The following is a 27229-nucleotide window of genomic DNA, read 5'->3' as shown; positions in this document are numbered from 1 at the left end:
GTTCCACCACAGCCAAGTGACCAACTCTTCCCTTTGCTGTCTAAGAGTCTCATGTGCAGCTGGGGGTTCCCGAAAGCCTTAGCCGAACACTGCAGACCTCCCTCTCAAACATTCCGCTAACAAAAGCACCTCCGCTTTTTCTTTTCTATGGCAGACACCTCTTCCAACCCCTTCCCATGTGGATGACCTCCACCTCTGGCATCACTCTTTCATCATCTCTGTTTGATTGACACTGGCAGCATCCTTGTTCCTCCAGCTCACCAGTCTGATCTTCAAGCTGCTCAGAACCTTTTCTTCTAGAGTCTAGGCCGCCTACAGACAGTACTTTCCTCTTCATCTTTTAACTTCATGCCATCAGTTACCTGCACAGCCTTCTCCATCCTTTCTCTATTTTCACAAGTAGTTCAAATGCATTAAAAACAGCTACAGGTTTGTTTTTTTTTTTACACTCTATCCACAAGTATACATACACACACACACACTCCTCTGAAATCAATCTCTCATAACTTAGTAATCTTTACCTGATTAAACAGATATTTCTTCCTATGGTTAGATCTCAGTTACCTGAAATATTTTTACATACAGGGTCTTGGGCTGGTCTCCAACTCCCAGGTACAAGCAATCCTGCCTTGGCCTCCCCAGTGGCCGGAATGCACCACCAAACTTGTACCTGACACATTTTCAGGCTCAGGGTGGCCGTAGAAAATACATCTCCTTGCCTATTTCCCATAGACTCCCTGAATGACACGACCAGTTATTTTCACATCCTGTGACTAAATTCTCCTATTTCTGTAACAGATTAGTGCCATGTGCCATCATTCCGTGTTAGCCAAGATCTGGCAATGCACAGATGGAAAGCTTCATGCAAACGTAAAACAAGGGTACTGCTCTCTGGAACCCAGCATGCAGTTGGAAACCCTCAAGAATGGCAATTATTATTTTTATATTCCTGTCAGAGTGTCTTGTGAATTTACAGTTGTCAGAGGAAGAGCTGTGGGGGTCTGGATGAGATTCACAGGCACATTTCTTCTCTGACCCAGGTGAGATCGTTTATGAGAATGTTGGGCCAGGAAAGGGGGCCAGGGAGGGAATCAAATTTAAACAAGTGGTGCCTTCCTCATCTCAAGTCCCCCCTCCCTTGCAGAAATCTACAGCTTCTCATGAATATCATTAGATCGGCAGTATCTTCTCTTTCCAGAAGTTATTCTAGGGGTGAGAAACAGGAATAAAGAAAAACTGACAGGTATTTATGATGGGCACAAATTCTAGGCCTCTTAGTATCATGATTAACATAACTAATTAGGTTATTTTCTCTATAAGGCTTTCTTCTGAATATTCTGCTCCAATATGGCAATTCATTATGGACCAAACTATATACCTTTTCCAGCCTGGCTTCTTTATTTTACTGGAGACCAACTTGTATATCCTATCGCACACCACCACTGAGCCCTTCTTCTTCTCTCTGGCCAGCAGTGCATCTGCCCCATGATCCTCTCCTTCCAAGGGTCTGAGGTCTGGCCAGAGAGGATCAGTGTCCCAATGCTGAAAGGTGTGGTTGTCGGCTCCCAGCTGTGAAATAAGCCAGGAAAAGAGTATAGGGAAACCCAGACTCTCACTACCTTCTCTAACTAAGCTGGGACATTTGCTTCCTGAACACACCTGGGGTCACATATCAAAAGACTGTGTGACCTCCACGGCTCATTCAGAAGTGGTAGAAACCTGTCAAGCCCATGTCTTCCACTGTCTCCTTCTAGTTGTCTGTTATCTGTGGACCCCCTGGAGCAGAGCTTCTGTGAAGCCGGATAGAAAGGGAAGTTCCTGAACCTGCTCCAGAGGGCAGAGGAAGTAAGACTGGAGTCTGAAGTATCCTCTCAGTGGCTGCTAAATGCACTACAACATAAGGGACAGTGTGCAAATTTCATCAGTGTGCCCAGGTCTAGAAAGGGCATCGGGGTGGGGGTGAGGGAGAGGTGTCTTTTTGTGTATGTCTTAATCTGGGCTCTGAAAATCCCAGTGCACCCCATGGGGCTCCTTTTCTTTTAACTCTGCGTTTCCCTGATAGCCTCCCCATTCGCCTTTTTCCTAAACTAAGACTAGATTCGGGAACCCAGCTGCATGGTCATAGGTGATGAAATACACCAAGCGCACACGCAAATCCTGCCAGAGACAAGATCCAGTGAGACTTTGAGGGGACAGCACCAGGCCTCTGCTGGGTTCTGATCCCTCTCATTTGTTCCATTTAATTCTGACACCAAGGCTACAACCACATCAAGACAACATGCCCAGTGATTGCAAGAGCAGAGCTGGCTACCTATGGAACGTGCAGACTCACACTTAATGAGACATAAGATGGCAGCTGACAAACAGGGTGATAGAGATGGAAGCTGAGTCCCTCCCTTCCTCCCTCCCTTTCTACACCTGTGCTGCTCTGTTCAATCCCTTTACTGGATAAAAACTTCTACTACTGCTTGAGAACTTTCTACCCTCCCGTCAGTGTGACGTTAGCCAGCATCTATTTGACTACACTTGTGTTATTTGGTTTCTCTTTTGTGTCTTTATTCTTTCTGACTAAACTGGAAAATATTCTTCCTGATCATAAGGGCACAGTTTGTTTTGCTGAGACATGATAGTCAAAGCTGAACTTGTAAGTACTTGCAATGAACTAATTGATCTCTTTCTAGACATTTCTCCATTCAGTCCTCTTTGTGTGTATATGTGTGTGAATTTTATTTATTCATTTTTATGCATGTGAGTATTTAGTCTACATGTCTATCTATGCATCATGGCCATGACAGGTATCTGTGGAGTTCAGAAAAAGGTGTCAGAACCCTGAGACTGGAGTGACAGAAAGCTGAACCACCATGTGTATGCTTGGAACTGAACCTGCGTCCTCTGAAAGAGCGTCTAGTACTCTTAAGCACTGAGCCATATCTCCAACCCTTCATTCAGTCCCTGTGAAGGGAACTGGTCCCAGGACCCCCTGACCATATCACACCCATCAGAGGCTCACACACCTGGTGTAAAATGATGTGGTATTTGCGTGTAACCTACATGCCCTTGTACCATAAATTTCTCATAATATCCAATATGAGGTAAACACTACGAAATTACTATTCTGTCTTGTTTAAGGAATGGCAAGAGAAAAGTTAGTGTATTTTCAGTCTAGATTTTTTCTTCTGAATATTTTCCATCCACAGTTGGCTGAATCTGTGACTGTGGGAGCCATGGATACGGAAGGCTGACGATACTATTCTTATCACCTACAGAAAAGTGATGAGGGCCATCTGATCACAGAGTTTCGAATTAAAACCTCTCGTACCTCCTCTTTCCACTGTTCGTGGTGATTTTCCCCACGGTGCCTATCTGGTACCACACTATCCCTAAGTGTACACTCACAGCTGACCGAAGCCAACGTACACAGAGACCGGGTGGTCACCCTTACCACCCTAGACTCCCGTCCCCTCAACCCACCCTCTGCCTTTTGCGGGCTTAGCTCGCAGGCCCTTTGCCACATGGTTCCCCGTATCTAGCCAAGCCTTTATTTCGGGATAATGCATGCCGTCTTCATGTCTAGCTTTCTTACAAGCATTCTTGCCACATCAAGCCAGGAGCTCATTTCCCCCAATGCTGCTTCCACAAACGTCATCCACGCCATCTACCCTAAAGCCCTGCTTCACACTCTTTCATCCTGGCATCTGAAACGTGTCTGGGAGCATCCCGGGAGACTCACAGTCCCTGCCACAGAATCTCCATGTGGGCTTTTCACAGTTGCTCCTTTGAAGCCTTCAAATCCCCTAGTGAACAGTTGTCTCTTCCTGGTAACTCTGTGTGGACTGTTTCCTTCAGTCTTTGTCCCATGCTTTTCAAGCCAGCCGAGATCTGAGCCAAGGGACAAGGTTCACTAATTGGCCTCGGCATGCCACTTGTTTCATCATGACGTGTCCAGCTCCTCATTTTATCAAGCTTGAGGCATCCCGTCGTGGAACTCTCACCATCCTAGACCCTTAGGTGCTGGTAACCGGACCCAGCCCCAAGCTTAGTTTAACTTTTAATGTTAAGCTGGCTTTCCAGCTATCTTACTCTCCAGGCCTGCACATCTGGAATCATTCACGTCGTGGCGGTTGAAGTTTCCACTAATTCAAATGGAATGCTAGGGATGGAGGCCACTGGGAGGCCTTCAGCGTCCCTCAGTCCAGGCAAGTCATTCCACTGTAAGAAAAGCCATTTGTCAACAAGCATCCTAGAAAGGGCTCACTAGGGCAGAGCCCTGAACTCAGAACTGGAAAAAGTGCAGCGCTGGATGTGGTGGCCCGGAGGTAAGGCTGTGGGCAAGGCTATTGAGAAAATGGTGGTATCCCTTCAAAATGTCCCTTTTAAGAAGAGGACTATGTGGCTGGAGAGGAGGCTCAGGGCTTTAGAGTACTTGCTCTTCCAGAGAATCAGAAACTGGTTCCCATAATCTATGTCAGGCAGCTCACAACTGCCTAGAAGCCCAGCTCCCGGGGATCTGACACTTCCGGTTCCATGGGCACCTGAACTCCCGTGCACATACTCACATCCACACACTCTTACACATAATTAAAAATAATAATAAGAGACGATAGGAAGGTATCTCCTCCTTCCCTCTTTACTCCCCTCCCACCCACTACCTCTGTATTATGAAGTCACCATGAGAAGGTAGCTGCTGTCTGCTGGCTGAAAAAGAGGATCCTAACCAAACCCCAACCGTGCTGGCATCATGACACTGGATGCCTCAGCCCCTCACTGTGGGAACCAGAAGCTCTGTGGTTGATACCACCGAGCTGCATTTTTTTGTCACAGAGCCCAAGATGATAACACAGATAGCAAACCCTGCCCAGTTTACGTGATTCACACATACGAACTAGAATCCAGACGCATGACCATCTTTGTCTGCTCAGCCACTGTGCTTAGGAAAGATACGGACATGGGGGAAAGCAGCAAGGAAACTGCGTAAGAAACACATAAAAACTGATTTGTCCTCCAATCTTCCCACCCACCTGTAAACACAGAATGACTATCTTATGTAATCATGAATACTTTCCAGACATCATATTTACTTGTTAGTCAATGCATGGACTAAAAAAACCTGTGAAAGTATACACTGAACGAACAGCAACGGCCATCTCTGGAACAGACTGGGAGAGAGGAGGAGGAAAAGAGAGGCACTTTGGCTGAGATCAGCAATTTTAATGTGTTTGTCTATAAAATGAAAAGCACACAGTCTTGCATCTATCTGCTGAACAAAGAAAGGACAGAAACCATATGCAGGACATGGTGGGCCTGGCTTTCCTGTTTCATGAGGCAGCCTCCTTTCTAGCCCTTCTCTCTGGGACAGGAGAATGCAAAGTTTAAAGGTTCTGAGTGTTTGTCCCATGAATGTCATATCCCTAGTAGTTGGTGCCATACTCATCACATGGTAAGTGTGGCTTGGACACATGTATCCTGATTAGTTGTTTTTTTTTTTTTGTTTTTTTTAGTATAACTTATTGGGTCAACTTGACACAAGCTAGAGTCATTTGAGAAGGGAGCTCCTCAACAGCCCTGCCAGACTGGCTTGTTGGGAAAGCCTGTGGTGCATTTTTCTTGATTAGTGACTGCCGAGGGAGAGCACAGCTCACGAGGGCAGTACTACCCCTGGACACGTACTCCCAAACTGTGTAAGAAAGCAAGCCAGTAAGCAGCATCCCTCATGACCTTTGCTTCTGTTCCTTCTTGGAGTTCCTCTTGGTGTGTTTCCTCAGGGCAACAGAAACCTAACTAAGGTGGTGTGCAGGTGTTCATGACTAAAGGAGATGCCCCAGCGAGTTGCAGAGCTCAGCAAGGTTCCACGAGAACCTGGCCACGCTGGAATATCCATGGATGTAGCCCAAGCGGGAAGGAAACTCTTGATGGCACCTGGAACTCTTGACGCACACTGGAAGCAGAACTACGATTCCAGCGCTGAGGGAGATCTATCCCCTAGGGTGTGCGGCCCTGTGCTTTCTGACCAACCAAGACTCATGAGGTCCCCACAGAGACCCCCCAAACCTCCGCAATACGCAGGAGTGTTTAAGAGGTGTGTATGTCCCATACTGAGCCTCGGCAGAACACGAAGGCTGGGAGCCCAGACCTGGGCTTCAGCTCACTCTTCTGATCTCATCTCTCCAGCTGTAAAATAAGGATGTCCCCACTGTCCTCCATGCACCATCCTTGGAGAAGGGTAAGAGTTACACAAAACCCACCTCCGTAGGAAGGTAGCCAGGTACCGTCCTGTGACCTCACCCACACAGACGGTATCCTTCTAACTCTCAGACACAAAATACTTCCACAAACACTCCAGTTGATCTTGAGGTCCATGGACTTGGGTAGACTATAGAGACTGAAGGAAGCAGGAGTCCATTGTCCACCATACCCCCTCACCACCCCCACCCCAGTTCTGCAGTCAAGCCCTAATTGCCACGTTGTTGGGGGAGAGATTTTACAGATTTCATAAAGGCCTAATTAGTTGACTTTAACTAAAGAAGTTACCCTTAGTGGGCTCAACTCAATTAGGCAGCGGGACTGAGCTTTTCCTGGCAAGGAAGGAAGGATGGCAGATGGACCCACAGACAGACTGAAAGGCTCCATCAGCTGATAGACCCCCAGTGGCTTCCCCCTTCCTTTCCTGCACACCCCCCTTCCAGACGGCTGTGCACAGCCGCAGACGTGCATGGAAATCTTTCCAGTGCAGATTTCGGCCTTGTTTACCCATCCAACCCCACAGTCTGCCGAGCCTCTGTGTAAGACAGATCTTTACATACGCCGTCTCCCACGGCTTTCCTGTCTAGCTGAGTCCTAACTGAGACACATTTCCCACAAGTGTTAACTTGGGTGTAAAATAAAGCTACTTCCTCTGTTCCACGTTAAACACTGTAAAGTATCCAAGAACTGATGCAAATAAAATAGAGCTGTTTCTCAGTCTCTGTGATAGCTTTGACCTGCAAAGTCACTGTAAGACCTGAATTAGTGACTCCAGTGCTAACTTCTGAAGAAAACTGTTCACCTGTCCATGCATACATGCTGGGCAAGTACGCTACCACTGACCTACACCCCAGTGCCGCTTCTAGGAGAAACGTGAGTTAGGTCCTGTTTACCCCCGGATGGAGTAAGAATGGTGTGTGGGCCCTGTCTCATAAGGTAGGAGTGATATTCTAGCACTAGGTAGCCATAAAAGTAACAAATATTGGGGCTGGAAAGATGGCTCAGCAATTAAGACCGATGGCAGTTCTTCCAGAGGATGAGTTCAACTTCCAGCACCCATGTGACAGCTCACAACTGTCTGTAACTCCAGTCCCAGGGGATCCAACACCTTCACACAGACATGAATGCAGGCAAAAAAAAAAAAAAAAAAAAAAGCACACAAAATATGAAAATAATAATAATAATTTTTTAAAAGGTAACAAATACCTGCAGTAATAGAATCAGAAGGATTGAATAGGGACTAGCAACCATGGTTCCCACTCTGAAGCAGTGTGGGAAGTGTGTCAGTGTGTCAGGCACAATTATAAATTCTCTGGTGGCTTTACAGCGTTTATATGACACCAAATATATGTCCAGGCTGTAGAAAAAAAAGCCAACGGGAAATGGCATTCTCCTAGGGTGCCAAGGGCCTCAGTCTGCCCAAGACTAATGAGTTTCCCGGTCAACATGATATCTAGTGCTAAACTGGGGAAATCTTTGAGAAACCAGAGCAATCAGTTGGTCAGCTTAGGCTGGTCATGCCAACTTGAGCCCAAATTCCAGCTTGTCCATCTGGGAAGAGTGACAATGTCTTTGAATGTTAATGTCCCCATTTAAAAACAGGTTTAGAGGGAAGGCAGAGGCAGGTGGGTCTTTGTGAGTTCAAGGTCAGCCTGGTTTACAAAGCAAGTCCAGGACAGCCAAGGCTGTCTTGAAAAACCAAAAACCCTGTCTTGAAAAACCAAAACCCAAAACAGGTTTAGCAGCAGCACCCCTCCTCCAGGGCCATCAGAGGCAGAAAGCCCTTGACACACCACAGCTACCTATCAAGAGATCAAAACAATGTGAGAATTTTATTCACCCCAGAAAACTTGAGCTCTCTCACATCACAGCAAATGGCACAAAGGAGATAGCGGTCCAGGATTGGGTAGCTCTAAACTAAGTTGAAGTCCCTAAGTATTCAATTTACTACGTGTCCATGCAGCTGTGGGAAGACAGACGAGAGTGACAAAACAGAGAGTTCAGTAAACTGGGCAGGGCACTTGGGCAGTGGAGACAGATGGATCAGGAGTTCAAGGCCAGCCTCGGCTATGTGATGGATGTAGGGCCAGTTTGGGCTACATGGTACTCTATCTCAGACAAAAGTTATGTCAGCTTCCGGCCAAAAAGATGACACAAAAGTTGCAAAACAAATGTTTTGGGACATTATGTAGGTTTTCTTTTTTGACAAAGCATAAGACAAGGATTCCCTGAGAAAGAGGAAAAGAGCCCAGGAGCACCGGGTGCTCTGTCTAGAGAGGAGGTCCAGGGCCACTGCAGGGAATAATGAGTAGGAGGGTCGATCTAGGCGCTTACTCTAGGAAGGAATGGTTCCTACTCCACCCAGCCAGATTAGAATATCCTCCTAACATGGCCAGCATTGGGTACAGTCCTTCAAGAGCAGGCCTTTCCCTAATGAGCCCACATTAGCTCAGGCGAGGTATTGGCAAACTTCTCCTTTAATTCTAACTATTTCCGGCTGTGGGTCAGAGGGTCACTGCTGCAATGCCCCAGAGCTCTGCTGCCAGAGCATTAAAACAGCCACAGAAAAGATGTCAACAGACAGCCATGGTGTGTCCCAATAAAACTTTATTTCCCAATACAGGCAGCTGGACTGTGGGGCATAGTGCGGCAACCTCTGGTTTAGATAAACACTATTCTAGACTCACCCGAAGTGTGCTGGACAGCAGGGTTACAAAGATCAAACTAGTTCCAAGGAACTCATTGCATCAGACCAACCAAGTTCAGACAGTAACTAGAGAGATGCAAAAAGCCAGCACGCCACAATACAGAACTCACAACAGAACTCACAATCCAAATCCAGAGTTGTCAGATCTGCAAAGAAGCAGGAAAATACAGCCCATAATGATGGAAACAGCAGTCAAAAGAAGCAGACCCGAAAAGGCCACAGGTGACCGAGTGAGCACACACACACCAAAGCACAAGTATAATGGTATACTTCACAGAGAGAGAGGAAAGCAGATGAATGGTGGTGAGGGAGCAGAGAGATCAGGTAGCAGAAAAGGTCACACCTGCAAAGAAAAACCAAAATAAATGAGGTAAGCCTCAGAACCAATTGGAGAAAAGGAGTTAATGAACTTAAAATCACAGTGGTGGAGGTAGCAAGATGGCTTAGCAGGTAAAAGCACTAGCTACCAGGTCCAATGGCCTGAGTTCAAGCCTCAGGACCCACATGATAAAAGGACAGAACTGACTCTTCCGTAACTTGTCTTCTGGCTTGCGTTCTCACCTGGTGGGATTAACAGTACCACCATGCCTAGCTGAAGAAAAGAAATAGTTGAGGACATGTCTTTGATAAAAGCCATGTATACAGACTACATGATAGAACAGTGGCTAGAGACCCCACCATCATACCATGGATGAACCTGGGGGCTATTACATTAAATGAGATAAAGGCAGATACAAAGGGCTGGAGGATGTGTTACCTTACTTATATGCAAAAATCTAAGCAACAAAGAAGCCAGACATCATAGGTAGAAAATAAAACAGTGGGGCAGGAAGAAGAAAGATGTAGGTTAGAAAAAGCAAGCACGTGGTAGGAACAGGTCTGGGGATCAAAAGCACATTCTGAGACTCCACATAACAAGACTGTACTTAATTTAGGAATCCTGCTAATTGAATGGATTGCAGTTTATCTTAACTTTAAAACAGAGCTGGTAACTAGACATAATGACTGTTTTGCTTTCTTTAGCCATTTTATCAACTATGCTGGTTAGTGTATTATTTGTTGTTATTATTATTATCTTAAGATAATATTATGTTACTATCTTTCTGCATAGATCAGGCTGACCTTTAACTCACAGAGATCTGCCTGCCTCTGCCTCTGGAGTGCTGGGACCAAAGGCAAAGGCGTGCACCACCAAGCCCAGATAAATGTCAGCTTGCTACTGACCTAAGAGGAAAGTCTTCTCTTGGGAATTTCCCAGATCAGATAGATGGGCATGTGGAATTGACTGACTCTGTGATTAATTGATGGAGGGTTCCTGAACTGTGTAAGAAAGCTTTGGGAAGAGAGGCATACTGTAAGACAGCTAACCACCATCCTCTTCCATGGTTCTTTAGCTATGAAGTGAGTTCACTCAGGGGCTATCCTGGGTGAAAGAGTTGGCAGGCCTGCCTTCAAATTCCTGACCTGACTTCTCTCAATGGTGGACTGTAGTAACCTAGACTTAGAAGATAAAATAGACCCTTTCTTTCTCTAAGTTGGTTTTGGTCATGATGTTCTATTACAGCATCAGAAATAAAACTAGGGCCGGCGGTGGTGCACGTCCTTAATCCTTCCGGGACAGCAAGAGCTACATAGTGAGACCCTGTCTCAGAAAAAATGTATTTAAAAATCCAAAAATCTAAAAGGTGCATGCAAAACTAACAATTTCTTAGAACTCAACTATATAATGAAAGAAATTGAAGAAATAAAGAGGATAGCAGAAGTGTCTCGTGTGCCAGGCATGGTGGCACAGACCTTTAGTCCCAGCACTCTGGAGGTAGAGGCTGGATCTCTCAGTCAGGCCACCCTCGTCTACAGAGTGAGTTCCAAGACAGCCAGGACTACACAGAATAATCCTGTCTCAAAAACTTAAAAAAGAAGGAGGAGGAAGAATGAATATTGTGAGGTCAAGGCCAGTGTGGTATACAGGAGAACCTGTCCCAAAGCAAAGGCTTTCGACTTTTGTCTAAACCCCACTGAACCTCATACTTAAAACTGGGCCCACTTGTAGCTAGGTGGTGTTGACACATTGCTTTAATCCCAGCACTCGGGAGGCAGAGGCAGGCAGACTCTGTGAGTTCAAGTCTCCTGGACTACACAGTCTACAAGGACAGCCAGAGAAATCCTGTCATGAAAATCAAAGAGAGAGAGAGAGAGAGAGAGAGAATGAGAGTTTGTAATGCTTCAAGTTAGCAACTCAATAAAGCCAACACACAAAAAAAGTATCTACTGGGGCTGCTGACGAGATGGCTCGGCAGTCAGTCAAGTGTGTGCTGCTCTTACAGAGGACCTACATGTGGGAGCTGCACTCACACCAGGTAGCTCACAATGGCCAGTTAATTACAGGTCCAGAGACCCGACAGGTTGGCACCCACCATCAGCACCAGGAGCAGAATGTTTACATGGGTGAGGGGATCCACACTGAGGACAGCACGATTTTATGGCGAGCCCTCTCCTGGCTAAACCATCTCTCCAGCCTGTGTTTCTCCTTTGAGAGAGGATGACTGCTTTTGTTCCATAGTTTTACATTTGCACACGTGTGTGGTATGTTTGTATGTATTTATATAGGTATGTGTGGATGCACACGTACGCTTGTATATTTGAAGGCCTGAGGTTGACATCACGTGTCTTCCTCAAATCACTTTCCACCTCTGTGGGCATCTGCCCTCACAGGCATGTACCCGCACACACAAATATGATTTTTAAAACAAAACAAAGTAGACTGAAATCAGCAACAAGGCCAAAGAAGAATGCAGGAGTCTTCCCAAGGGAAGAACAGCCCAACGTCTATATTTAACTCATCTCCTAAAATATTTATTTTGGTTTACATTTTCTAGTATGCATAATATGCTCATACATTAGCATATGTATATAATTTATAAGTGAGTGTTCAGACGATGAGATCTGTACTCTTTTTTTTTTTTTTTTTTTTTTTTTTTTCCTGCTGATAGAGACCCATTTAAAGCCCTTGGAGACTTCAGACTTCCCCTGGTGAGCCTTTGGCATGGTGGAAGCAGAAGCCGGATGGGAAGAGTTACTGAGACATGACTAACAAGCAGGCTCCTTCAAGATGGAGAGGGGAGGTGGAGCTTTGAAGAGACAAAGGAAAGTGACTGCCTTTAGCATGGGTCACTTTAGTAAAGGTCAAAAGGAAGCAGTCAGAAACCAGAGTTAAGAGACAGAACTAACGTGTTTGTAGCAGGAGATAGCTGGGGGCCCAGTGAAGACCTAAGACCGAGACAGTTACAGTGCTGTCACTGAGAGGTGTGTGTATGTGTGTGTGTGTGTGTGTGTGTGTATCCAACATGTGGAGGCCAGGGTTTAATGTGAGATAACCTCCTCTATCATTCTTTATCTTTTTTTTTTTTTTTTTTTTTTAAGACAAATCTCTCACTGACGTTTGGAGCTCAGTAGTTCAGGGAGGCTGGCTAGACAGCAAGCCATCAGGACCCGCCTGTCTCTGTTCCCCCACGGGAATACAGGCATAAGCCATCAGGCCTGCTCTTGTATGAGTGGCAGAAAACTGCATTCAGGTCTTGATATTTATGGGCAAGTATTTCACCTGCTAAACCATCTTTCCTACAGGGTTCCCCCCCTTTTGAGACAGGATATCTGTTTTTGTTGTAGACTTTTTCATTAGTACACGCATGTACACACACACACACACACACACGGTATGTGTGTATGTTTGCATGTGTATATAAAAGTGCCATTTCTGTGTTCGTGGTGGCTCAGAGTTGACATCAGTGGTCTTCCTCAAATCACTGACCACCTCTGTGGGCATCTGGTCTCACACTCACATACCCACATAATTAAAAAAAAATAAACGTATATCAAACTCAGCAGCGTGACAGGAAGTTGTGGTATGCACCTTTAATCCCAGCACTTGAGAGGCAGGTGCAAGAGTATCTCTGTGATTTCAAGGCCAGCCTCTTCGACAGAGTGAGTTCCAGGACAGACAGGGTTATGCAGAGAGACCCTGTCTCAAAAAAAAAAAAAAAACACAAACAACAAAACATCAACAATGCCTCTGCCTCCTTTGCACTGGAACTACAGGTAGCTACACACCTACTCAGCCTTCACATGGGTTCTAATCTGAATCTTTGGTCCTCAAACTTATGCAGCAAATGCTATCTATACCCACTGAGCCATCTCCCTGGCCCCCAGACTGAGTTTTGTTTTGTAGCCCAAGTTGGTCTAAAATTCACAGTCTTCTTACCTCAACCTCCAGAGTGTTGGGACAACAAGCGTGTGCCATCAAACCTGGCTGATGGTCTCATCTTTTAATGCCAAGGTCATCAGAGCATGGAAGGTGATGTGGTATGGTAAGGGCAGACATGGTCTTTGGAATAACCAGTCTGCCAAACAGCACTTGCAACTTGACTTTTCCACAACAGTGAGAAACCAACTAAACCTCTAGCATCCGTTGTCTTTGTGGCACCAGGACCTACCACACAGTGCCATTCTTGACCTGACTCTCAGATGCTCTGAAGCAGTTAGCATCGAAGGAAGCACTCCCTGATGCTGACGTCAGCATCAAAAACTGAGCAAGAAGAAGGTGGTGGGAATTCATCGCAAACTAGGAAAATAGTATCAGGCTCCATGGTAATTCAACGTAGACTAAGACTTCCATATTGTCTCCGAAGCTAATTTTGGCCCCAGTGGTCAGCACTAACCTGGGTGTGGTGGCTGTGTGGGTAGGACCACCAGGAAGTACGGAAGTGAGTCTGGGTGAATCAGGTTGAGGCCTGACTCACCCAGAACCATGGGAACAGGGACTCTGGGTCGGGTGGCCTCCTCTCTGAGCAGCACCACTGCCTTCAGGGACATCATTAGTGGTTGTGAATGCTTGCCCAGCACTCTTCACAGGATGGTTGCCAGGCCTGCCCACACGCCACTTGGGGAATTACATCCAACTTACCCTCCTGAAGGGCCTTCAAGATGCACACCCTTCTGAACAGTTCAACCCCTTTCTCTCTCTGCTACGTGGGGCAAACTCATGAGGATTGCAATCACTTTCTCGGCTCCTCACTGTAAGGTGGCTTTACCAGGCAGCCTCTCTGGCATAGGGTAGGCACATCTCTGCTCTCCCCCTAATTGACAGTAACCCTACCCTGGCATTCAGAGGCTATAAACTCCACCCCAGCCCCAGGGAGGGCATAGGAACCACATGAAGGTTCACAGAAGTCTGCACTAGCTCAGTCAACATGGCTGTTTCCATAGTCGTATGTGACCTAAAGAGTGAAGATCCAGTTTTGAGAGCTCTGTGAAACCAGAGAAAGACACTCATCCATCTCTGCTCACGCCATTGAGAGCATAGGCCAAAAGCAGCCAGCATGTTTTCCCTTGAGAGATGAAAAGAAATGACCCACGTGCTAAGAATTGCCTTGACTTCTAAGGAACGCCATTGCATCTAATTTCCACACCAACCCTGTAAGTCATAAGTTCTCTTACATGGAATGAGATGCTGTATCTCAAAGGTCAATAACTGTGCTTCCTGGTTAATAGCATTTAGATCTTCTGTGCCCCCAGTTTCTTTACCTATAAAAGGGGCTAAATGCAGGCTCAATCTCACACAATAGTGAACTGAATATGGAAAGAACTGAGAAGAACATAAATTTTAGCTATGAAAACTGGGATTGGGGATGAGGCCAGGTGGAACGGCGTATGCTTTAACACTTGTAAAACCCTGGGTGCAATTCCCAGTACAACAAAATTAATTAATTAATTAGGACAAGAAAAACAAGCCATAGAAATGCCTTGTCTGTGCTGATACAACTGATTAGGTGATGGAGCAATTCTCAGACCCACGGCTTTTCTATCTCCAGAGACTCTGTTCTCCACCATCAAACACAACTTCTTCCATTCTTGCCACCCTGGGGGACATTCTATATAAAAAGAAGAAAGCTGAAAAACTAGCCAGGCTGAGAAATGGGGAGAGTGGGACAGTCAAGAAGAACTGTGAACACACCCCACACCCCTAAACCAGCCAAATCCCACCGAGGGCTTTCCATATTTAATCAAGAAAATCCCCTTCCATCTTAACCCAGTTTGAAACAGAGCAAGTCTCTTAAAATTAAAATCCTCTGCAGACTTGACCAGTGTAGCCATCTAACTCAAATTCCCCAAACTGCCCTCAGTTCCTGAGCCTGACTAAGCCAAGGACAACCAAGAGAGACTCAATTCCTGGAGTCTTCTTCTCATCCCTCAGACACCTTCTGCATGTCAGACACTGTGTTCACATCCTCTGGAGGGGTTGAGCACAAGGGTGCATGGAAACAGCTATAGTGCCCCCCCCCATGGCATAGCAATGAGGCCCACTACAGCCCGGAGCAGAACCCTGGTTCTCCAGTTCACCAGAACAGGTCTGTGGCATCTTACAGATCTGGGCAAGAGCCTTCCCAAAACTCTGCATATCTACCGCAGGCTTTTCTTAAAATGGAAGAGGTAATGGGGAGGATTTCTGCACAGACTAAATTATTCATGTCCATCGAACTACACAAGCAGCATTCAACCTCCATCTCTGCACACGGTCTTTGCCCAGATCAAAATATTTGATTGAGGTCCAAACAGGAAATGCAGATATAAAATGTGTGACTTAATATACTAGGGCAAAGCCCTGGGCCAGCAAGGTGGCTTGCTCCCTCTTCTTCATCTAATCTCCTCCAAGAGTGTGTGTGTGTGTGTGTGTGTGTGTGTGTGTGTGTGTGTGTGTGTGGTGATTGTGATGGGGTACTTTTTTTTTAATATCACAAGTATCATAGAAAATATACAATGAAAACCCCAATGATTCCTTAGAGAATTCACTGCCCTCCCTCATCTTCTTTGATTCCCCTGCCTCCTCTCCACATCCTTTGAACTTCTAAAAAGACACTTTGAAGGCATGACAGAAAGCAGTTTTTCATTCATGCTCCTCTTTGATGATCTTGCTATTCATCGGAACTGTAGAGTCTACAGGATGTCGGCAGGGAGAGCTGGAAGTCAATACTGACGAGGAAAGGCCAAGTCGTTTCGGTCAATGGGATGGAAGGCTAAAGGAGGATGCGAGGAAGACCTGAGGGATACAGGCAGAGCTTCTGGCCTGTCTGGCATGTGTCATCTTCACAGTGGCAATTCGTGAGAGGCTGAGGATGTGGACTCCGGGGGCTGTGCACAGCCTGCTGAGGCTTTGAGGAGACACTTCCCTCTGCTCTGACCTCCAACCTAGAGCTCTTGGTCCATCCAACCCAGCTCTTATGTGGGGAAAAGCACTAGGGTTTTGATGATTCCACCTTCCTCTAGGTTCCCTGGTGAATGATTCATTCAGTTCTGTGCTAACAGGATCCTTGGGGGGAGGGGGGGACTGAGTGTGCTGAGGAGGGAGGAAGGCAGGCACTGAATAAATTATTGGAAACAAAGGCTTTTAGAGATGACTCTCGGGGAAGCCTAAAGCCTTCAGAGCAGCAACGCTGGTCCCCGTACCACCCCCACCCACCCACCCCCGGCCTAGGATTAGGGATGCAGTGGGAGTCAAGAGATCTATGCAAACCCGGAGGGGGATGGACCAGTTTGTCTAAGATGCTATGGGTGCTGGTGGGTGATGAGATGAGGTTGTGACCATTGGGGATGGAGAGAAACAGCTTCATCGAACCACAAATATTAACTGCAGCATAGTCTACTACTCCAGAGACTTTGAGGTCCGCAGGGATATAAAAGAACTCATTTGCTCACAAATATTTACTGAGCACTAGGCCTAAGCCCTGGGAGGGTAGAGTGAGTAAAACAGATGAAGCATCTGCCCTGGGCCAAGAGTTATGAGGTTAGATGTAAAGCAACGCTGCTTGCTCTGTAAAACTGTAAATTGAGACATATGTCTTGAAGGATATTGTGAAAACATATAATCCAAGCACATCATTTGCATATGGACAGAAATCAGGCCTGAAGCACAGAAAGAGCTAGAAGGCACAGTAGGAATCACAAGATATGTGTGGAAGGGGAGGGGGGTGGACAGATAGCCTTTCACAAAAAAGCAGCAGCACAGAAAACAGTACAGCTTAAGGTGAGGTGGGCTGATGGGGTGAGTAGTGTAAGCAGAAAGCACATTAGACGCAAAGACTCAACAAATGTGTACTGGGCCCCCATGACACCCAGATACAGTTGTGAGAACACAGCAATGAACTTGGCCTCTTGGAGCTTATGCTCCAGATGTTAACCTAGTTGGGAACCAGATACCAGCCGAGCCACCAATAGCCCAAACTACAAAGGAGCAACGGGGGCAGGGACGGTCCCACTTCATACCCTCATTGTACACTCCGGAGCAAATGCCTGCAAATATAAAGAGAAGAATGACGGCCATCCCTTATCTTCCCGGGTGTATACCAGATAGATACCACCCATGGGAACACAGCAGAGGATGGGGTAAACTGAGTCACACCAAGAGATCCACCCCTGAAGCCTGGACTCCTGCCTCACCAGAGTAAGGTCTGAAAGTATACAGTGGCTCCTCTGTGATCAAGTGGAAGCGCTTAAGATCATTCTAACATATGTTTTGGGGCATGGAGTTAAGTCAATCAACTTGGCTTTCTTCTCTCAGCCTTGCTACTCACCAACTGGGCCAACACACTGCCTTTCTGCTCTCTACTCCTTGGCCTATAGAACAGGGTGGCTAGAACCTTCATTCCAGAGAAGCTGTCAGGATTAGAAGGTAGGTCATGTGGGATGCCCGGTGTGGTGAGGGCACCCAGGGGATGCTAAGTTAGCATCCGCTACTGTGACTGCCCACTCTATCTCCTTCACGGAATCACTGCTTTTTGTAACAGTTTGTATCCCAACTGGAGGCGCCTGCTTTAATGTAATTTTCATAAATCACACAATTATAAGTCGGACAATTGAGCGCCATCCGCAACCCTCTTCCCTTTCTTCATGCATTGCCAGGGAAGCCAAGGCATAGCTCAACATCCACCCGGCATAACCCCAGCACTTCAAAGTCATGAATGCTCATTTCTGAGAACAGTGCGGAGACCACAGGAAGCACGCTGCAGCGGGGGAGCAACTGGCTGGATGAGTCCCACAGGACTCGCTGGGAAATATCTTCCATTCAGAAAGACTTTGTGAATTTTCCATTGCAAATATTTAATATCGAACTGGGTTCTCTCTTCCGCCTCTGCCAGTGGAGTGCTCAAAATAATTTTAATATTAGTCTAAGCCAAGGAAAATTAGGAAAATAAATCTGGAACTTTTCCTCCCCTCTTCCCACCCCTGTCTCTTACTCCCTCCCTGCCCAGAACACATCCCAATGGCGAAATTCAATGATGTGAAATCAAGCAACTGGAGAAGCCACTTGTAAAATGGATGACACAGCTCACAGGCTGGCTCTGCTATTTTCACCTTAGGGTTCTAGGTTCTACTCCAAAAGTCTTGCAGGTTCAGTCTCCTGCTCCTTAAGATGGGAAATTGAGAGCAGGCATGGTGGCTCATGCCTTTAATCCCAGCACTTTTATTACAGCACAATTCAGAGGCAAGCGTATCTCTGAATTGCAGGCCAGCCTGATCTACAGTTCCAAGACAGCCAGGGCTACAAAGGGAGACCCTGTCTAAAATATAAGGGGTGAGGGAGGGGAAATGAGAGCATTAACGCCATCGGGTGACTGTGGAAATGAAATGAAGCAGTATATACTGGAAGACACTCTGTGGAAGAGCACCGGGTACTAGTATTTCTATCTGGCCTGTTCCCATTAACGACATAGGTCATCCAGAGAGGCTCTATGTGAGCCTAAAGCCAAGAAGAACAGCATCCTTGACCAGAGCTCGGGTGAACAGGCTTCAGATCTTCCTTGAAAAGCCAAGATGGAAGGAAAGAAATATATAAAACTGAATCTAGCAGAGACGGAACTGAATGCATCTAAATGACGTATCCCTTTTTTGTATCTATTTGTTTGTTGCAGGGGAGGGTGTATGTGCTGTTCAGAGGACAACTAGCAGAAATGGATTCTCTCCTTCTGCTTCATGGGTCCCTGGGATCAAACTCACGACTACTGACTTGGTGGCCAGTGCCTTTACCCACTTAAACATCTCACCAGCCCGTAGAGCTGCACTCAGAACTACCTTCCTTAGTTTCTGAGGATTCCAATCCCCCAGTCAGAGTCAACAGCAGATCACAAGCCTAGACTTTCCTAGTCATTTAACAACCTCTCTAGAGTTTTTCTCTCTTCCTTTTTCCCACTACGGACTGAGCAGCAGAAAGTCTCAGGACTCCTGGAGCTTGCAGCCTGGGAAGAAGATTAAACCTCACTGTTACAAAAAGCAGTGATTCCGTGAAGGAGATAGAGTGGGCAGTGAGATATGGAATGGCTGGAGATCTGCCTTGGAGCTCACTTGTTTTACCTGTTTATCTCTGTCTCTCTGTCTCTGTCTCTCTGTCTGTCCCTCTGTCTCTTTCTCTGTCTGTCTCTCTCTGTCTCTCTGTCTGTCCCTCTGTCTCTTTCTCTTTGTCTCTCTGTCTCCCAGTGTGTCTGTCTTTGTCTCTTTCTCTTTGTCTCTGTCTCTGTCGCTCTCTCATGCATACAGGTTCTTTTTCCATAGAGTAAGAGAAAGACCTGGAAAGGGAAAGGTAACTAATGGCTTTCCCAGCTAAGCAATCTCTACTCTTTCCTAACCCCATGTGAAGACATAATGCAGACTCCATGTACAACCCCGAATCCACATGGTAGAGATAGCTGACTGCTGCAACTTGTCTTTACCTTAACATGTGTACATGTGTGTGCGCACACACATACATGCGCAATCTTAGTTACTGTTCTAGTGCTGTGAAGAGATACCATGACCAAGGCAACTGTTATAAAAGAAAGCATTTAACTGAGGGCTTGCTTGCACATTCAGAGGGTTAGTCCTTAGTCATCGTGGCGGGGAGCAGATAGGCATACTGCTAGAGCAGCAGCTGAGAGCTGTAAATCCTGATCCGCAGGCAGAGAGAATGACCAGGCCTGTCATGAACTTTTGAAACCTCAAAACCCACCCTTAGTGACACACTTCCTCCAAGGCCACACTTCCTAATCATTCCCAAAAAGTTCTACTCACTGGGGACATAACATTCAAACATAAGAGTCAATAGAGGCCATTCTCATTCAAATTACCACACATATGTACAATGAATGAGTTAATAAAAATAACAAATCAATGCCCTGAGCTGAGATTCTCACCCTCACACACAAACATGAGTACATATATATCATACACACATAAAAATAAATATTTTAAAAACTAAACCTTTGTCACACTGATTTTATTGCCTGCTTCTTTGTCCATCTCTGTGACAGCAGGAACTGGGCAGTCAGGGCTGAGCCAACTCCTAGCTCACAGAGGATGAAGCTCATCAGCTACACTGGCTTTGAACTTCATTGAAATAGCCAGCCTAACCAAGCTCACTTCCATTCAATGACCCTCACGCACTCTGGTACTCTGTGGCTCTATACAAGTGCCCTCAGCCCCAAGTCCCCCAAACCTTAGAAGGCTTGTGAGGGACGAGCAGCATCATTGGTGAAAAGGTGTCTCTAGTAAAACTTTCCTTCTGCCTTTGGGAGAGGAAGTATCCTGTGTCCTGCTTTCCCAACTTGTTCTAGTATCAAAAGCTTGATCTTCCTGAGGGAAGATCATGGACACCAGGTCCAACTACCCACCACCTGCTAAAACAGGACACAGCAACCCTTTATTAAACAGTACCAGAACACACACACTGGGTACTCCACCCAGCCTGCAGCTCAGGAGGCAGCTCTACAGTCTCATCAAAGTGGGACAAGATCAACGGGCCTCAGAGGCAGGAGGAGGAGATTTTTCAGGCTGAAAAGTCTTTGGATTTTGCATTTGATTGTGCCTTTTGTTTTCTTTATCCTCCAGTACTGAGGGTTGAACCCAACATTTCACATGTGCTAGGTAAGGAGGTTTTACCTAAAAAGTAAACATCTCTTATTGGTAGCGAGGATGGAAATGGCAATTTCACACGGTGAGATAACAATAATGTGACTTTTCAGTCAGAAAATTCAGGGTGGCCTCCCAGCTCCTTCCCTCCACCAGCCAGCTGAGGCATTTTAACTTCTGAGAGCCACCATGGCATCTTCCATGGATGGTGGGTCCTCATTATCCACAAGGGATATTGCCCAAGACTCTCAGTGGATGCTGAAACCATAGATAGGCTCTTATTACACACACACACACACACACACACACACACACACACACACTATGGCTTCCTCCCATCTACACGCCTATGATGATGTTTTATTTATAAATTAGGCAAAATAACAGATAAACAATAACTGATAGCAGGAGTAGAACTACAGCAATGTCCTACGATAAAAATAACTGAAAACATAGTTTGCTCATTTCTAGAATCTTCCATCTATTACTTTTGAACTAGAGCCCTGAGCCATTTACCGAATACCAGAAAGCAAACCCAGACACAGAGGGGAACACTGTACTTTTCAACTTGAACCGTTGGGCACACCACAAATGATGCTTATTACGCAAAATCTTGTTCTAACTTCAGGCATGAAGTGTTGGGGACTGTGATGGGAGGCAGAGAGCACTCCCACGGAACGAGGGAGGAACAGGGAGGGCCTGAATCATCTTGGGGAATAGACTTGCTGAGGGATCACAGACCTAACTGCAGGGCTAGCACACAAACACATGCTGGGGCATTGCACACACTGAGCGGAGGACATCAAGCTTGGTAGGACGGGGTATCCCCAAGGTAGAGTCTTCTGCTCGTCTCTCACACATGGATCCCAGATTTTCCAAAGTAATTAGGTGCTGATGTTCCTTCCCCTGGGTCCGGCAGACAGTGGCATGTTTATTTCTGTGTTGCAACCCAGAACTCAGCCCCAGACTCCATCACTTCTTTTCTAGATTGATTTTGTATATTATTTTATTCCATGTATGAGTAGTTTATTCACATTTATGTTTGTGTACCCTGTGTACGCCTGGTGTGTGTGGAAGTCAGAAGAGGACGTTGAATTCTCTAGAACTGGTGTTATGGACAGTTGTAAGCCACCATATCAGTGCTGGGAACTAAATCTGGGTCCTTTGCAAGAACAAATGCTCTTAATGAATGAGCCATCTCTTCAGCCCCCAAATTCTATCTGTTTTTGTTGTTGTTGTTGTTTTGTTTTAGTCAGAGTCTCACACTAAAGCTCAGACTGGCCACAGATACCCTATCTAGACTAGGCTGACCAACAACTCATAGCAATCCTCCTGCCTTAGACTCCCAAGGGCTGGGAATATAGTCACAAGTCTGTATTGACACCTGGTGTCTTAGTTAGGGTTCTTATTGCTGCGATGAAACACCAAAACCCAAAAGCAAGTTGGGCAGAAAAGTGGTTCCTCAGCTTATGCTTCCACTTCACAGCTCGTTGTCAAAGGCAGTCAGGGGAGGAATTCAAGCAGCGCAGAAACCTGGCAGCAGGAGGTGATGCAGAGGCCACGGAGGGGTGCTTGGTGTCCCTGGCTTGCTCAGTCTGCTTTCTTATAGAACCCAGGACCACCAGCCCAGGAAGGAACTGCCCACAATGGGCAGGGCTCTTTGTGTCAGGTTAACCTATCCAGCACACCAGCTTCCACATTATTTCTGCTGAAGAAAATGTTGGCCACGTTCACTCTGCCAAGAAATTTATACATTTACTGACCCAGTGCAGCAAACACTAAGGCCAGCTTCCTCCAGTGTCTCGGCTCCTTCTCATGAGGTTCAAATGTCACCGTCTCAGGCAGGCCTCACCTGATGACCTAATAAGGTAGGTCTCTCCTTGCTTCCATATTACAGCATATTCGGCATGGAGGGCTGCTCAGAGGGCAGCTTCACTTCTGAATTGCCTGTCTCTTCACCATCAGTAGCACAAGGCATGGTGTGTTGTGTGTACCTGGCACCCGGAAACAACAAACACTAAGGACTGAGCAGCACATAGGTGAATGAATGGCCTGACAGACAGACAGACTGATGACAAGAAGGAAAATCAGCCAAAGGCCTGTTATCCCTAGGAGACATGGATTCACTAAGAAAGCAGTGTGCTGGTGGGAAATTTTGAGAGTAATCTTCGAAATAATAAACCCAAGCCAGTTTAGCCAGTTTAGAAAAAGTGACATAGAGGAATCTAACCAATTCATGTCTTCTTCTGGTTTGTACAAACTTGAACTTTGCCTTCCAGAGAGGCAGTCCTTGGAGGGGACCTAGGGGCCGATCTGTGGATGCCCTATAAGGATGCTTCTGAGGATGGCCCTATGCAGCCCCAGTCAAATGTCCCCATGGCTCCTTGCAACCTTTCACCAGAGAGAGGGCCTACACATCCAAAGCCACTTCCCAGGCAGAGTTTACTGAAACACTGCAGCCCAGGTGACAGAGCCAGAGCTCTAAGCACACACCATCTAAACTCAGGGCTCCCATCCACTGCACAATGGCAGCCACAAAGCAGGAACCTGGATATGTGGCTTTTGTGGGGCAGGGAAATTGGGTCCCAACCGCAGCTACACTTTGAGAGATTTAACAAACACAGCCTGAAGAAAAGGTCCACAGAAAGAATCACGGACAGGGGAGGGGTCATTATGGAACTGAAGCCAGAGCCATGGGGGCAGAACCGCTTTAACATCCAGACTAAAGAAAGAGTAAGGAGGAGAGACACAGGAGACTGGGTTGGGAGGGGACTCCATTTTGGAGCAAAGCTGTTCTGTGGGGTGTCACCTCACTGCAGGGTATCGTCTCTCTGTTCAGAAAACCCTTTTCCTATGCATGTTTTTGTTTTCCCCTTTGACAATTAGGTCTGGGTCTTCTCAGCTTCTCTCTCTCTCTTTGCCTGCTTTCCTGTGGTCTCTCACAGGCCTCCCACACCTTCTGGCTTCCAAGAGTACCCTGAGGGTATCTACCAGTGGAGCCTAAACAGGGAGGGACTTGATACAATCCCTAGATGACATAAGCCTTGCTGACAAGCTGCCAAGTCAGCCTATTGAACATGCAACTGAAAAGCCAGCATTTCATTCAAAGTAGGTCACCTCCGAGCCTCATAGATGTCAGCTGGCAGGTCACCACAAACCTAGAACGCAGAGCCAAGCGGTTAGTGGTTTTCCTTGGGGACAAGCTGAGGTCACACAAAAAGATGAAAACTAAGAAAGGAGCTTGTAAGAATGGGTAAAGTGGAGTGGAGTGGGTGGGGACACCCGTGGACAAGCTACGAAGGTGTGCCTGCCGAGCTCTGCCCGCAGTTTGTGGGTCCACAGCCTGCGCCACTCACGTGACATCTGGCACCCTAGTCCCTCACATTTGCTTCTGTTTGCTCAACAAATAGCAGAGTCTCCACTGAGCTACCAATGCTCCCTCAAAGAGCCAGCAATCAGTCTTCCTCATTTTCACCAAGCACTGTGTCAGACCTCCCCCTGCCCAAAAAAAAAGGCCTGGAGACTACACAGGTGTGGAGAAAAGCGTAACAGCGATCTTGTGGACTACCTGGGGTCAGCCACGTCTGAGATGGACACTTTTCTATTTCCTGTTCACTGTGTTCCTTAAGAAACTTTTCTAAGTTCTGCGCACTGAACTTCTTTAAGAATGACGTTGTCAGCCAGGCAGCGGTGACACACGCCTTTAATTCCAGCACTCAGGAGGCAGAGACAAGCTGATCTCAGAGTTCAAGGCCAGCCTGGTCTAGAAAGCAATTCTAGGACAGCCAGGGCTACACAGAGAAATCCTGTCTCGAAAAACCAAAAAGAATGGGCGTTGTCCAGCCTCCGGGTAAGTGAGAGGCTAGCACAAGATCGGACGTGTGACGGATCCCGCACACCAGGTTCAATAACTGGGCTGTTACAACATTCCAATTCCCACCACTACCTCGAGTGGCCATAGGCTCACAGGCTCACGGGAGTAATCACTGCCTTGCCCTCAGGTTTCCTGGGAGTTTTAAAATATAGCCAAGATGTTCTTTTTTGTTTTTCTTATTTCAGTTTTTTTTGGGGGGGGTGGGGGGAAGGGTTTCTCTGTGTAGCCTTGGCTGTCCTGGACTCAATTTGTAGACAGACTGGCCTTGAACTCACAGAGATCCTCCTGCCTCTGCCTCCCTGAGTACTGGGATTATGGACGTGTGCCACCATGCAGGGCTTATGCCTGAGCTTTTGTTTGTGGCATAACACCTGAAGAATAACAGGGTACAGCCTCATGCACTAACTTAAGAGCCCCCCTTCCAAATGCGTAACAGACTGGTAAGACGTACTGTTTTACACCTTCTGTCATTTTCCCTTCTGATCACCAACAGAAGAATATAGGCCAGAGAATACTATCACTAGACAGGCTGTAATAAAGTGAACATCCATATAAGCTCATCTCAAATTCTGCTTTCTAGAATACTAATGTACAGATTGTACTTACCATTGCTAAGTGGTGTGTGGTGGGAAAAGGGAGGAGACTCCTTACAGTCAATGTGTTTAGAAAACTACTCTAACATCATCTTTTCTCCAACTTTTAGTATGCACTGATGATCACGGTGAGTCTTGGAGAATGGGTGGTATATGGAACATTCTCTCTGCACATTTGATCTTGGCCCTACTTCTGAGGAACAGCCTGAGGATGCTACCATGACACACACTTTGAGAAATGCTCATCCCGCGTTCAAAGGGCTCGCAGCACCAGTCTCTAGGGGCATGCTGTTGGTTCTGTCCTTGACTCCATATGTTCGACATCATTAATGTGTTGTCGTGCTGATCAGACATGAAAACGATGCTAAGCTGCATGGGGAAGCCGAGAGAGGAGATGGTGCCATCAGGACTGTGGTCTAATTATAGAATACTCCAACAGAACAAAGAGCAGCTCCTGCGCATGTGACCTGAAATCAACACAAAGCATTTGGGATGGAAGACAATGAGGCAGAAGGCAGCACCTGGAAAGATAATATTCAGGCCTGTAATCTCAGCTATTCAGGAGACCGAGACAGGAGGAACAAAAGTTCAAGGCCTGCCTGGGCTACAAAGTGAGTGTTAGACAAGCCCGGACAACTTAGTGAGACCCTGTCCCAAAATAAAATGTATATTTAAAGAATTAGCAGCATGTCTAGTTGTGGAGTGCTTGTTGAGAATGCCTGAATCCTGTGTTCATTCCCCAGAAAAGAATAGAGACAGAAGATAAAAGACAAGGCCATGCTATGCCTGACAGCTTGTGCCTGTAACCCTAGCATTCGCTCTCGAGTCCCAGCGCCACACAGTGATAACCTATCTAGCAATACAAACAAGTGACAACAAACCTGCGCTATCTAGCGCTCACAGAAAGAGAAGACAAAACTCGGTCCATGGTCATGGTACCTGACTGAACCTTTGGATTATGGCTTGATCAAAGCTGTAAGCATACAGTGAATAGTCCTCTAAGGTCAACTTGCTAAAGGTTTGATCCCCAGGGGGAGAACTGCTGAAAGATACTATGAGTATATGGAGAAAGGGCTTCTAGAAAGTCATCATTAGGTCACTGCCCTTAGGAAGGAGGGATGTGTGCGGGACCCCAGACTCTTTTGTTGTTGTCTGCTTGCTTGCTTCTTGGTTATGAGGCAAGCAGCTGGACCCAATGCACGCTCCCATCATTACCAGCTAGCACCGTCACCAGAGGCTCAAAACAAATGGGTCCACTCAACCATGGACTGGAACCTGAGTCACACCCAGCATACTGATACATACTTGTAACTTTAGCACTTGGAAGTTTGAGGCAGGAGGATCATGAATTGGAGGCTGCTCTGTGAATTGGATTTAAGCCCAGCCTAAGCTACACAGCTAGATTCTGACTCAAAGAGGGGTGCAGGGAAGTACAAAGAGCCAAAATACATTTTTAATTTAAAGGTCCAGTATTTCAAGTATTTTGTTACAATAACAGTAAGTTAATACAGAAAGAAGAGAGTTTGTAGGCATTGGTGGCCACGGCTGACACCTGCAATCCCAGCACTAGAGAAGATGAGTTGAAGGCTAGCTTTGACTATAAAACCTTGTCTCAAGAGAAAAACAAACTGCGGGAGGGGAGGGAGCCCAGCGGGTGAAGGTGCCTCCTGACCTCCCCGTGCGTGCTGCGCGGCACCCACACCTACCCCACTCACAGAATGAATGAATGCAATAAAAAATGAATCTATACCACTACTATTCCAAACCGGTGACATTATCAAGTAGACTAAGGTTCCCAAAGATGTGGCACTTTTAAGAAGAGGAAAAAGAAAGAAAGAAAGAAAGAAAGAAAGAAAGAAAGAAAGAAAGAAAGAAAGAAAGAAA

General features: G+C 46.4%; 2 long non-coding RNA genes across 2 annotated transcripts in view; one reads left to right on the top strand and one right to left on the bottom strand.

The window, feature by feature from the left end:
- Window positions 1-27229, bottom strand: part of LOC129687896 (uncharacterized) — a 159083-nt gene that overhangs the window by 121637 nt on the left and 10217 nt on the right. The window lies entirely within an intron of this gene.
- Window positions 3949-6957, top strand: LOC129687897 (uncharacterized). Its single transcript, XR_008721840.1, has 2 exons — window positions 3949-4316; window positions 5763-6957. It is a non-coding gene; the product is annotated as an uncharacterized LOC129687897 (long non-coding RNA).

The sequence above is a fragment of the Psammomys obesus genome, unplaced genomic scaffold, assembly GCF_907164565.1.
Source record: "Psammomys obesus unplaced genomic scaffold, mPsaObe1.curated_primary_1811, whole genome shotgun sequence".
NCBI classification, from domain to species: Eukaryota; Metazoa; Chordata; class Mammalia; order Rodentia; family Muridae; genus Psammomys; species Psammomys obesus.
The sequence above is the reverse complement of the archived record's forward strand: the minus strand, read 5'-3'. Positions and strand labels throughout refer to the sequence as shown.